Source organism: Bufo gargarizans, chromosome 3, assembly GCF_014858855.1.
Source record: "Bufo gargarizans isolate SCDJY-AF-19 chromosome 3, ASM1485885v1, whole genome shotgun sequence".
Lineage (NCBI taxonomy): Eukaryota > Metazoa > Chordata > Amphibia > Anura > Bufonidae > Bufo > Bufo gargarizans.
The window spans coordinates 519,291,922-519,306,072 of record NC_058082.1 but is presented as its reverse complement, the minus strand read 5'-3'; the positions used below and the strand labels follow the sequence as shown (position 1 = coordinate 519,306,072).

The 14,151-nt window shown below is 45.3% G+C and overlaps 1 protein-coding gene and 1 long non-coding RNA gene across 2 annotated transcripts in view; one reads left to right on the top strand and one right to left on the bottom strand.

The window, feature by feature from the left end:
* POLA1 (DNA polymerase alpha 1, catalytic subunit) overlaps positions 1–14,151 on the bottom strand; it is a 370,264-nt gene that overhangs the window by 146,711 nt on the left and 209,402 nt on the right.
* LOC122930537 lies at positions 1,590–2,182 on the top strand. Its single transcript, XR_006388142.1, has 3 exons — positions 1,590–1,768; positions 1,848–1,928; positions 2,007–2,182. It is a non-coding gene; the product is annotated as an uncharacterized LOC122930537 (long non-coding RNA).

Genomic DNA, 14,151 nt, shown 5'->3' with positions numbered 1-14,151 from the left:
AAACTCTGTTCATGTTATAACTTTTTTGCTATGAAGAGGCATGTGATCTCTGCTGAGTCAAATTCAGTTTTGAGAACTGCAAAAGTAAGGCTACTTTCACACTAGCGTTCGGTTGTCCGCTTGAAGGATCCGTTTGAAGGCTCTTCCAAGCGGCCACGAACGGATCCATACGGCCCCAATGCATTCTGAATGGATGCGGATCCGCTCAGAATGCATCAGTCTGGCAGCGTTTGGCCTCCGTTCCGCTCAGCAGGCGGACACCCGAACGCAGCTTGCAGCGTTTTGGTGTCCGCCTGGCCGTGCGGAGGCGTACGGATCCGTCCTGACTTACAATGCAAGTCAATGGGGACGGATCCGTCTGTCATGGCTCCGCTTTGACACGGATCCGTTCGAAACCGTTCATGTTTCTGCGCATGCCCAGTAACTTCCTGTCCCTCCCCCTCATCTGTCCCTCCCCTCATCGTCGGCCATTTTGGAGAACCGACTTGCTGAGACTGGTAAGTGTATGAAGTTTTGTCTGTTTGTCTATCTCTCTTTTTTTACTATCTATCCATCTATCTATCTATCTCTCTCTCTATTTCTAGGGTGGGGGGGCTGCTGGCACTTGGGAAGGGGTGTGTGTGTCTGGAACAATGGGAGCCGCTGCCACTGGTGGTGTGGGCTGCCTTTATGGGGGGGCTTCTGGCACCGGGGGGGAGGGCGCGTGTGGCTGGAACTGTGGTTGCTGCTGGCACTGCGGGGGTGTTTGTGGCTGGAACAGTGCGGTTTGCTGGCACTGCGGGGGTGTTTGTGGCTGGAACTGTGCGGTGCTTCTGGATGGAACTGCAGGGTTTTTTGTGGCTGGAACTGTGCGGTGCTTCTGGCAGTGCGGGGGTGTTTGTGGCTGGAACTGTGCGGTTTGCTGGCACTGCGGGGGTGTTTGTGGCTGGAACTGTGCGGTGCTTCTGGATGGAACTGCAGGGTTTTTTGTGGCTGGAACTGTGCGGTGCTTCTGGCAGTGCGGGGGTGTTTGTGGCTGGAACTGTGCGGTTTGCTGGCACTGCGGGGGTGTTTGTGGCTGGAACTGTGCGGTGCTTCTGGATGGAACTGCAGGGTTTTTTGAGGCTGGAACTGTGCGGTGCTTCTGGCAGTGCGGGGGTGTTTGTGGCTGGAACTGTGGGTGGGGGCTGCTGGCATTGGGGGGGGCTCTGGGCACTGTGGGAGAGTTGTTTGGAACTGGGAGCCTGATGTCATTGTGGGGGGCTGCTGGCACTATGCAGGGCTGCTGTCTCTCGCGGTGTTTATGTAACTTGGGGGGATTATGGCTTCTGTCGGATTAATTTTTTTAATTATTTTATTATTAGGGTCGTACAAAAAAAGAAAAAAAGAGATCTGCGGTGGGGAAGCCAATATCGATATTTTAAAAAGTAAGTATTAAAAAAAACTAAAAAAATGTTGATATATGAGGAAATAGTGCTCTACAAGTTCCTTTAACGGTATCTGCATTTTGTCTGGTATTTTGTTGCGTACAGATGTCATCTAAGAAGACATCATCAATCGACTGGCGTAACCCACCCAGAAGGCGCCGCCATATCCAGTGGCCCGTAAGTATAAAATCAACACTTGGACTTTTTACTGTTTGATTTGTTGCATTAATCAGTATGTGCTCTTATTATAGATTTCTTCATCATCTTCAGAGGAGGGCTCTCCCGAAGTGGGCGGTGCTGCCGGGGCCAGCTCACCAGCATCCAGGGGAGGTGGACCAAGCCCGGACCGGGGCTGTCAAGAAGTAAGTATATATATATATATATAGATTTCTTAAAAATTGGTTTAAGTACGGTCTTCTAAAATTTTTTTATTTGTATTAGCAATCTGCACCTAGAGCCGCCAGCGAGGATCCCCCAGTCGCCTCCAGAGTCCGCGGGAATGAGCGTGGCGGTCGTAGACGTGTAAGTATTGAATTTAGTAGTTTATTTAGCATTTTGTATTAGGATTTACATTAAATTTTGTATTTCCTTTTTTTTCAGGGTTCCCTAGGCTCCACCAGGGAGGATGAGGAGTTCGGGTTTCCGAGCATCAATAACCTGCTCCTCATCCGACTGGTGGAGGCGCGTCCAGCGTTATGGGACCACGCCGACCGCCACCACGCCGATTATCGCCATACCCAGCGGCTCTGGAGGGACATCTCTGCAGAACTTTTAGAGACCTGGGGGGATCTAGATGCGGCGGCTCAGGAGAAATATGGTAAGTAAAACAATATGCATTTTAATAAATTAAAATATTCTTGTTTTCCTTTCATCATGCTGATTTTAGTTTTTATTGTTTTTTTCCATAGTCAAACTGGTTATAACGCGTTGGCGATCTATCCGGGACCGCTTCAGGAGGGATTATAACAAGGAGGGTCAGGCCCCGAGTGGCTCCGGAGGAACCTCAGGGGCCACATACATCCATACGGCGGCCCTGGGGTTCCTACGAAAGGCCATGGCACCAAAAAGGTAAATATTTATAACAACTGTTTAAAAAATAAATTGTAAAGGGGCTGTCCGAGACAGGGTAGCGTTTGGCTCCCCTGTTTTAGACAGCCCCCCACAGTCAGATGGACAACTGTTCTCTCCGTCTGAGTGTAAGGGGCTGTCTGAGACAGGGTAGCGTTTGGCTCCCCTGTTTTAGACAGCCCCCCACAGTCAGATGGACAACTGTTCTCTCCGTCTGAGTGTAAGGGGCTGTCTGAGACAGGGTAGCGTTTGGCTCCCCTGTTTTAGACAGCCCCCCACAGTCAGATGGACAACTGTTCTCTCCGTCTGAGTGTAAGGGGCTGTCTGAGACAGGGTAGCGTTTGGCTCCCCTGTTTTAGACAGCCCCCCACAGTCAGATGGACAACTGTTCTCTCCGTCTGAGTGTAAGGGGCTGTCTGAGACAGGGTAGCGTTTGGCTCCCCTGTTTTAGACAGCCCCCCACAGTCAGATGGACCACTGTTCTCTCCGTTTGAGTGTAAGGGGCTGTCTGAGACAGGGTAGCGTTTGGCTCCCCTGTTTTGGACAGCCCCCCACAGTCAGATGGACAACTGTTCTCTCCGTCTGAGTGTAAGGGGCTGTCTGAGACAGTGGAGCGTTTGGCTCCCCTGTTTTGGACAGCCCCCTATGCTATACGGTAGACATAGCATAGAACATAGATGTTTTATTATTTAAAGAACAATTCCTAACTTTCCTTTTTTTTTTCCTACAGAAGTGCCAGCCTCACTCGGGAGCCTGACCAACCTCCTGAGGCGGAACCGGAACAGATCGCCAGCGCCAGCCCTCCTGTCCCTGATGCATCGGCTCAGGATAATCCGGGTCCCCTACCGGGTCCCTCCGCTCAACAGAGGCTCTTAGGTTTCCGTCAAAATTTAAGAGCCCTGGTGAGCGGGCAGAGATCTGGTAGGCCAAGTCGAGCCGATTATGCAAACCTTGTAGAGGTCGTTTCCGACGCTCTAGAAGGTTTTGCCCGACATCAAATGGAGTTTGGTGCTGACTTGATTCGCCGCTGGCAAGGGGCGGAGTCGGCGCATCAACGCAGCCCAAACTACCATTATGGGCTAAACATGATCGGTTTGATGGACTCAATGACGCCCGAGCAGTTGCATCAGTTTAAGATCATGGTAGAGAACGGGTCATGGGAAATCATGCACCGCCCCCAACCCCCACCCCCACCCCCATCCCACACCTACCCCCCATCCCACACCTACCCCCCATCCCACACCTACCCCCCATCCCACAGCAGTGGCCAGTACCGCCAACCTTTCCCTTCCCACCCCCCCGAGCATGTGTTTCCTTCTTCTTCTTTTTCTTCTCCTGCCCCTTTTCCTCCTACTTCTTTTCAAACTCCCTCCACCTCTACACATGCTCGGGTCCCCTCCTCCTCCTCAGACCCTTCCTTTCTCCACACCCCTCAATTACGCCCTGCATCCTTTCCTATGGCCCGTAGTTTATCCTCAGTGGCTCGCCAGGACAGGGGGGCTACCATTGCCAGCCCCAGCGCAAGTCCACGACAGTCCACCTCCCCTACCAGTTATGAACAGTTGTGAAAAAAATAAAAAAAGTTTATATTTTGTTTATTTATTTATTTATTGATTGACATAAAAAAAAAATAAAAAAAATTATACTTTACTGCACTGTGTCTGTCTTTTTATTGTCCTGTACAGGGAACATTGGCACTCTAGCTGTGTTGAAATAAAAACTACCCTAGTCTCACTACTGTGCGTTTATTACAACACCCTTGGTAGTTTTTATATCAAAACAGCATTAGTGCCAATGTCGTAAGATCCATTAACACCTGCCCATCAATAATGAGCTAAATTTTGGCTCTTTATTGATCGTAGAACCTATGATTGGAACATGAACAAGCAAATGCTTGTTCATTGTTCAATCTTGTGCCCTTTCATATGAGCCCTTGTGGGAGTCACGGTCTGTCAGCATCATCAGGAATTCATTAATTGTGATTTTAACGTTTAATGATTTCCCGATGACGCTAAAATAACTAGTGTGATTACCACAAGGGACACGCAAGGGACATAGAGTTTTTAAAGGGGTATTCACATAGACAATGGGGGGATTTCACTTGAATATGCCCCCATTGTCTGATAGGTGTGGTAACATTGGTAGGACCCGCACCTATATCGAGAACGGAGCGGGGAGCACTGTTGCTGTAGGACACATTTCCCATGGTATGTCCACCACCAAGCGCTAATCCCCGCCTCTCCCATAGAACTGAATGGAGGGCGGCAGCACAGTGCAACCTCATCTACTTTCTTGGCTTCGTTCTCAATATATGTGAGGGTCCCAGCCGTGGGACCCGCACCTATAAGACAATGTAGGTATATCTTAAAGTGGTATGCCCCCATTGTATGAGATGAGAAAACCCCTTTAAGGCCTCTTGCACACGACTGTATGCCCCAAGAGACATACGGTCCGTGAGCAGGCCATATGTCCCGTAGTGGCATTGATCGTGCACACGAGAGTACACAGCATCATAGTGTACAATCATCCTGTGCTAGTTGAGCTGCCCGCGGGGATATAGTCTTGCACTAATAGATCATATGAGTGCAGGACAATAGCCCAGTTTGCGGCACAACATGGTCAGCATCATGATGCTCTGTAATACTCCTGTACGACGATCAGGGACATATGGCCCGCTAACGAACACTATACATCTTTATAAGTGCATGTAGTCGTGTACAAGAGTCCGAAAGGTGTGGTCCATTATCAAAGTCGGACCAGCTTTGGAACTTCAACAAGATAGCCATGGAGAAATATAGGAGCATTACAACCCTATAGATCTCAATACATGAAGATGGAACCTAGAGATGCTTTTCCTTTCAAAACGGATCCGCTAAACGGATGACAAAACGGAAACCAACGTGACAAACGGATCCGTAATACAGACGGATCCGTACAAACGGATCCGTCTGAATTGCTTCTGTTTGGCTCCGTTATTGACGGATCCGTTTGAAATGCCGTTCAAGCGGATCCGTGAAACGCTAGTGTGAAAGTAGCCTAAACCAAGCATCTGTGATAATATCTTGTAGGCAGAGAAACTGCCCAATAATCTTACAAAACATCTGGAAGAGCATGACATTGTGAATGGATTAATGGAATTTATTTACCAAAAAAATTACACATAGAAACAGAAACATAGAATGTGTCGGCCGATAAGAACCATCTAGTCTGCTCAATATACTGAATACTATGGATAGCCCCTGGCCCTATCTTATATGAAGGATGGCCTTATGCCTATCCCATGCATGCTTAAACTCCTTCACTGTATTTGCAGCTACCACGTCTGCAGGAAGGCTATTCTATGCATCCACTACACCCTCAGTAAAGTAATACTTCCGGATATTACTTTTGAACCTTTGCCCCTCTAATTTAAAACTCTGCCCTCTTGTAGCAGTTTTTCCCATTTTAAATATTCTCTCCTCTTTTACCTTGTCGATTCCCTTTATGTATTTAAGTTTTATCCTGCAATCCATGTACTAGTTTAGTAGCTCTTCTCTGAACTCTCTCCAAAGTATCAATATCCTTCTGGAGATATGGTCTCCAGTACTGAGCACAATACTCCAAATGAGGTCTCACTAGTGCTCTGTAGAGTGGCCTGAGCACCCCCCTCTTTCTACTGGTACCATATTTTTCGCCGTATAAGACGCACTCCCCCCCCCCCCCCCAAAAGTGGGGGGAAGAATAGCAGTGTGTCTTATACGGCGAATGCTGGCGATTTTGCCTTGTTTTCAATGATACACCCGCCGCGATGCCGGGCGGCGGGTGTATCAGCTGTGAGGGAGGAGGGGCTGGGGGCCAGCATCTGCTTTTATAATGACAGCGGGGCCCGTGCAGTGACTATTCTACTACACGGGCCCCGCTCATTGTATAATCGTATCTCTAATAGTTACCGTATGTATATAATTGCATAAGGAGCGCTGTGTATTACCGGTACTTACAACTACAAGCGCTCGCCGAGAGGAGGGAGGAGGCAGGCTGGGAGGACGGGCGATGGCAGTGTGAGTCATACGTCACGCGCCTGCACCGCCCACTTTATGAATGAAGCAGGCGGCGTGGGCGCATGACGTATGACTCCCGCTGCCAGCGCCTGTCCTCCCGGCTTGCCTCCTGCCTCCTCTCGGCGAGCGCTTGTAGTTATAAGTACCGGTAATACACAGCGCTCCTCATGCGATTATATACATACGGTAACCATTAAGTATTAGAGATACAATTATACAGTGAGCGGGGCCCGTGTAGTAGAATACAGTCACTGCACGGGCCCCGCTGTCATTATAAAAGCAGATGCCGGCCCCTAGCCCGTGTATTGAGGGTCATTCACTACAGGGACACTTATGGAGGGGATCTGTGGATGACACATAGCATAAGATGCTATATATGTGTCACCCACAGATCCCCCATAACAGTGCGTCACCCACAGATCCCCCATAACAGTGTGTCACCCACAGATCCTCCATAACAGTGCCACCCACAGACCACAATTAGTTCAAAACCCACCAAAAGCACACCTTTTGGTTCAAAATATTTTTTTTTCTTATTTTCCTCCTCAAAAACCTAGGTGCGTCTTATGGGCCGGTGCGTCTTATAGGGCGAAAAATACGGTAATTCCTCTCCCTATACACCCAAACATTCTGCTTGCATTCCTGCTGCTCTATGACATTGTCTGCCTACCTTTAAGTCTTCTGAAATAATGACCCCTAAATCCCTTTCCTCAGATACTGAGGTTAGGACTGTATCACAGATTTTATATTCTGCTCTTGGGTTTTTACGCCCCAGGTGCATTATCTTGCACTTATCAACATTAAATTTTAGTTGCCAGATTTTTGTCCATTCCTCTAGTTTTCCTAAATCCTTTTCCATTTGGCGTATCCCTCCAGGAACATCAACCCTGTTACAAATCTTTGTGTCATCAGCAAAAAGACACACCTTACCATCTTACCTTACTGCAATTTCCCTGATAAAGATATTAAACAATATGGGCCCCAGAGCAGATCCCTGACGTACCCCACTGGTAACAAGACCATGGTCTGAATATACTCCATTGACTACAACCCTCTGTTGTCTGTCCCTCAGCCACTGCCTAATCCATTCAACCGTACAGCCTTATTCTACATAATTAAAAAAGTAATCTTTATTTCATGATGGAATAACCTTTGGATGGTAATATATTTTCCTCAGAAAGCATTATATAAAAAAAAATCTGATTTAAATAAATAAAAAAATGTTTTTTTTTTTTTTTTTTAAATCATTGATTTTTATCCACCCTGCTTGCTATTGATTCACCCTGCCTCTGTGTGAATCTGATGGTGCACAGATGATGCAGGATACCCCAGAGATGCTGGAAGATGAGCAGGTGATGATGCATAAGTGGCGAGCATAGGCAGGTGACCTGCCTGGGTAACTTCCTTTTCTCTGTGGAATAGGTGACCACTTCTACCTTAACCTCTCCCTGCACAGGACAAGGGACCAGGAGGAGATGTGAAGTGTGCTATAAGTAATGCCAGCCTTCATCTGTGTGCCCTGCATTAGTCCTGGTGATGATGTGTGTATGTCTGTAGGGTATCATTGGGTCCAGATGGCCACTGACATCCCTGTAATGCAACTGGGAATGAATGGTGGCAGTCTTGCGAATGGCACACTGGCAGGCCAATCACTACCCTTTTTTTATTACAAATTTTTTTCAGTTACATTTTTTTTTTTGCAGAATACATTTTATCAGAAATCTGGACAATGCAGTGCCCAGAGGACAGGGAGCAGGGAGTACAGCAAGCGCTACGTAGCACTTCGCTCGCTGCTCCCGCCACCTGCTGCTTTTTTAAGACGCAATGGCATTTTTCCCACACTTTTGGGAGGGGGGAAAAAAAAAGTGTCTAATAAAGCAAAAAATATGGTATAATGAAGTGGATTGCAGTGAAAAGTGTAATTACACTCAACTGAGCTAGTCCTACAAGGCATAGTGTCTGGTTTTACAGTGTTTTTTGGTGACAGATTCTCTTTAACCCAGCAAAAACAAACTATGCAGCTAAAATACCTGCACACCAAACAAATCCAGAAATTGCCAGTTAAATGAAAAAAAAAAAAAAAAAAAAGTAGCAGCAGTAATCTGCGTAATATTTAAAAATACCTTCCTTTGAATAATATTGGTATATATAGATGTAAAACACAGAAATGCCCTAAGGGGTGTTTTTGTATTGATCCAAGAAAACCCCAGCATTGCTAACAAATAGCTTTTACTACTTCATGCATAGTATTTAATGATACATTCGTACATCATGAGGGTACCACTTCAAAATGAATCGGCTAAACAAACTTCCCAGCAGCACTTGACAGTGTTACACCTATTCTTCCTGCTTCCCAAAGCAGTACAGAATTAATTACCAGTTCTATGGATCTATTGTACGTATAATAGACTAAAGAGCTATCACAGACACATTTATTGTAAAAGCGCCATCCCAAGAGTGTCTAGTTGAGGGCCAAAACGATTAACACAAATGCTTGTCAGATCAAAAGATAAAAAACCTGCACCTCCCAACCGCAGAATGAATTAGAACAGTGGGTTATCGTTCAAATTAACCAGGGCAGTTAGTGAAGAAAATTTCATGAAAGTGTAATTCTTAGTCTTTGTGAATCCCCAGCAGGCATTCTGCCAGCTGACAAGATGATGAAATTTCTTGCTTAAAAAAAGCCTTCTTCACTTCTGAAATTAGATTTAGCATGGCATTTCTATTTTTGCACCCCTCCTCTTCAATGAAAAAAAAAAAAAAAAAAAGTCACTATATCAATTATTGTGCCGCAGCGTAATTAGTGTGGATAATATGCATGTGCTATATAAGTCAGCACTATCTGCACTAACTAAATTCCAAAGGCTTTATATAAAATGAAACACTGTAATAACATTTCGTTTTTTTAACAAATGCAAGATGATGTAAGTGAATAAAGAGCACTTCGCTGTTCTCCCCCCAAATTTGACTCAGATTAAGAAAACTGGTTAAGAAACATACTCAATCATGTAAGCACAAGTAACCATTGGGGCCAAAGCAAAACTTGTAATGGGGCCCCAATCCATGTCAGCAGCAGGTTCTAAACATACAAAGCTTTGATTATTTGGTCTCCCTAATGCACAGCATGGTGGCACAGATTAAAGGGATAATAACCACAGTGATGTTACTGTACATGGATAATAAACAAAGTCATGTATATGGGAATAATAAACAACAATGACACTATATAAAGTGATGTCACACTACAGGTATAATAAACACTCATGTCACTATGGGTATAACACACACTGTAATGTTACAATACAGGGATAGTTAACACTGCAATGCCACACTACGGGGATAATGCACACAGTGATATCAGGGTACAGTTCTAGTATAAAACATAGGGATGCAACAGTATGGCTGCTAATATACATGGATAATAAACAGTCATGTCTACAGGCACAAGAAACACAATCATGACACTACATAGATAAAGTGATGTCACTGTGCATGGATAATAAACACAGTGATGTCACTGTGCAAGGATAATAAACACAGTGATGTCACACTATGGGGATAATGCAGAGTGATGTCACACTACAGGGATAATTAACACTGATGTCACAGTACAGTCTAATAACCACAGTTGATGCCAAAGTACCAATATAATTAACATGGGACACCACAGTATGGGATAATAAACAGTAAGGGGGCTAATAAACATATTGACTTCAAGAGTACAAGAATAATTCACACAGTGATGACACGGTACAAGGATAATAATCACAGTAATACCAGAGTACATGGATGTTAACCGGATTGATGTCACTGTACAAGCATAATAGCGATCTCACAGTACAGGGACAATAAAAATTATAGCACAGAAATAACGCACGCAAGAACTCATATCTGGAAAACTGGAAAAAGTAAAAGCGGCATAGAAGGAATGCAGAAGGGGTGACTATTGGGCCCATAAGGAAACTCAAAATGAATCCTCATTCAATTTTCATAATCCATAGTAGGGCTGAAATGATTACTCGATTGAATAGAGTAATTTGACACACAAAAAAAAATCCTTGATGCAAATTTTTTGCATCAAGGATTCGTTTCTGTCATATGACCACAGAGCGGGAGTGAAGCGCTTGCTACTACTTACGGCTCCGTGGTCACCAGTCGGCCCGTACCGTGCTGCACTGGATCCTGACATCAGGTCATAGTGCACTGAAGGGGGGCAGATGGGAGTGGGGGGACACGGAGGGGCTGATCTGGTGGCACTGGGGGACACGGAGGGGCTGATCTGGTGGCACTGGGGGACACGGAGGGGCTGATCTGGTGGCACTGGGGGACACGGAGGGGCTGATCTGGTGGCACTGGGGGACACGGAGGGGCTGATCTGGTGGCACTGGGGGACACGGAGGGGCTGATCTGGTGGCACTGGGGGACATGGCAAAGGATGGCATGGAGGGGCTGATGGCACTGGGGGAGTGAAGCTGAAGGCACTGGGGTGGGGGAGAGCTGAAGGCACTGGGGAAACCGATGCACTTGGGCTGATCACACAGGGGGGACTGATGGCAGGGGGTCTCATGAGCTTTTATAAAGGAAAACAGTCTATTGATTCATTTTTTCTTATTAGATTACTCGATTAATCGTAAAAAATAATCGATAGAATACTCGATTACCGAAACAATCGTTTACTGCAGCCCTAATCCATAGTCATCACTAACACGTTAACATGGAGTGGAATGGACCACTTATTTCTTGGGTCCCATCCGAGTGGCTGCTGCATGTCTGCTACCCAGGTGGTTACATCTATATGAAAGCACAGAATTGGGAATACAGGGGGGGGGAGCAGCACAATGTGACAGATTATAGAAGACCAATAAATTAAAGTGGATCCCAGCAATGGCGTAAATGCCGATGGAGAATTTCATGGCCAGGATTTATTTCCAGTCATGTCTTTGGCTCCAATGTATCCAAAGATGGATGTTCTATCCATGGGGGGGGAGGGTGTTCCGTGGTTTCCTGAGACCACCATTGTTGGTTATCCTGCAGGTACACTTGGGAAAAAGCATTTAACCATGTTGAATTGTGTTTTCTCCCAAGATCTACAAGTTATGCCTGCAAACATCGGGATTAAAAAAAATATATAATTTCTAACCAGATTTGAAAACGCTCACACTTTATGCCTATGACAAGACAGAAAAAGGCAACTGAACAAACAAAGCGTTGTCATGGTGGCCTTCATGATGCCATTTGAAACCCAGATCGAAACCGTATATTTGCATGAAAATGAGCGGCAATAAAAGGATTGGTATATTCCGCCTATTTAACCTTTCTGGGTTTTTTTTTATACCCGGCTAACATTAATATTTTCATCCAAAAACTGTTTATAATTCATGAATATCCGTGTGGAAAAACATGGGTCTGGTTCGCTTAGGATATACAAATTAGAAAAAAAATGTATTTCATTTTTCTTCACACAGCTACTTAAATTGCATGTTTTTATCCTTTTTTTCCCTATAACCTTCACCCTTTCTTGTATACTAGAGACTGTTTCTTTTCAAGGCTGTCTATGCTAAAACATGCATGAGGAATAGCGGCTTGTGTTTTCTATTCAGAATGCTTTTTTCAAAAAAATTAAAGGAAAAAAAAAGGGGGGGAAAAAAAACAGGTTTATTGCTATATATTTGAACATGTTAATTTTGGAAGGGAAAGGGACTCTGAACGTTAATTAATGCTTTCAGTTATCTGTTTTGACAACCCATACCTGTCAGAATTCTGAAGTTTTTAATCACTGGAGGAAAATGACTGCATATAAACAGGATTTTACAATGCAGAATGTATTCTAAGAAATCTTCAAACTGAATTTAACCCCTTCAGCTCACCATCAACTGGTGAACCTTCTAAATAATGAACTACTGTTATGAAATACAAGACTGTAAAACAGTGACTCCACTCTTACAAAGATCACCACACTATAACTGAATATAAATCAAATGGTAACCAAAATGATATATATTCATTTTATCAACTGCAGTGTACATGTAAAGGCTTTAGACATTCTGGACAAGGTAGCCCTATCAGGGCATTACATACTGTAATTTCAATGTCTGTCCACAGACTATTTACATCTGAGCTGCATGGGCATGGTCAAGCCAATAATTGTCCACAAGCAGGACGTCACCGCTGAAGCCACTCATTTGTTTCATTGGTTTGGCTAGTGATGAAGGGGACAGGAGCCCTGAAAAGTGTTTAACACCACACCGCTGTACAGTACTGCCAGCCATTGTGACACAAAATTTACCTGTACCATATATTAACCTATGTCTAACCTAGAGTTGCTGCGATACCAAATTTTTGATTCGGTTTCGATACCATGAAAAAGTATTGCGATACTCGATACCATTCGATACCACGCGAAAAAAAAATAAACCAAAAAAGCCACGTGCATTCCGCATGTTTAAAAATGGCGAATAGCGCAGTTTTTATTAATTTTTTTCTGTTCCGGCGTTCACCACCTAGATTTTTTTTTTAAATATTTTAAAAGTTTGGACTTTTCTGACGTGGCGATATGTAATATGTTTATTATTTTTATATTTTATATATGTGAAATTGGGAAAAGGGGGTCATTTATACTTCATATTTTGGTGGGGGGTTTTTTTTACACTTTTTATTTAAATAACTATTTCCCCCCTTAGGCTACTTTCACACTAGCGTTCGGGTGTCTGCTTGTGAGCTCCGTTTGAAGGGGCTCACAAGCGGCCCCGAACGCATCCGTCCAGCCCTAATGCATTCTGAGTGGACGCGGATCCGCTCAGAATGTATCAGTCTGGCAGTGTTCAGCCTCCGCTCCGCTCAGCAGGCGGACACCTGAACGCTCCTTGCAGCGTTCGGGTGTCCGCCTGGCCGTGCGGAGGCAAGCGGATCCGTCCAGACTTACAATGTTTACAATGGAAGTCAATGGGGACGGATCCGTTTGAAGATGACACAATATGGCTCAATCTTCAAACGGATCCGTCCCCCATTGACTTTCAATGTAAAAGTCTGGACGGATCCGTTCAGGCTACTTTCACAGTTAGAATTTTTTTTACAATATAATGCAGACGGATCCGTTCTGAACGGATCCACCGTCTGCATTATATGAGCGGATCCGTCTCAGACGGATCCGTTCTGAACGCAAGTGTGAAAGTAGCCTTAGGGGCTAGAACCTGGGATCTTTCATCCCTTGTCCTATTCAGCTCTATCAGGGTGAATAGGACTTCACACTGTCCCTGCTGCTCTGTGCCTTGTGCACACAGCATCAGGGATGTTACCATGGCAACCAGGGCTTCTGTAGCGTCCAGGCTGCCATGGTAACTGATCGGAGCCCCAGGCTTACACAGCTGGGGCTCCGATCAGAAGCTGCCACTGCACCACCAATGAGGGGAAGGGGAGAGGTCCCTGTGGACACTGCCACCAATGATTTTAATACTGGGGGGTTGAGAGGGGCCGGCGCACTGTGCCACCAATGATTTTAATGGGATGGGGGGTTGAGGGGCACACTGAACCACCAATGATAAATTACCCCTTTATACAGGAGGCGGGTACTGGCAGATCAGCAGTTAACCCCTTAGGTGCCACACTGCGGGCGAACGGAGCGGCGCCCAGGACTAATGGTG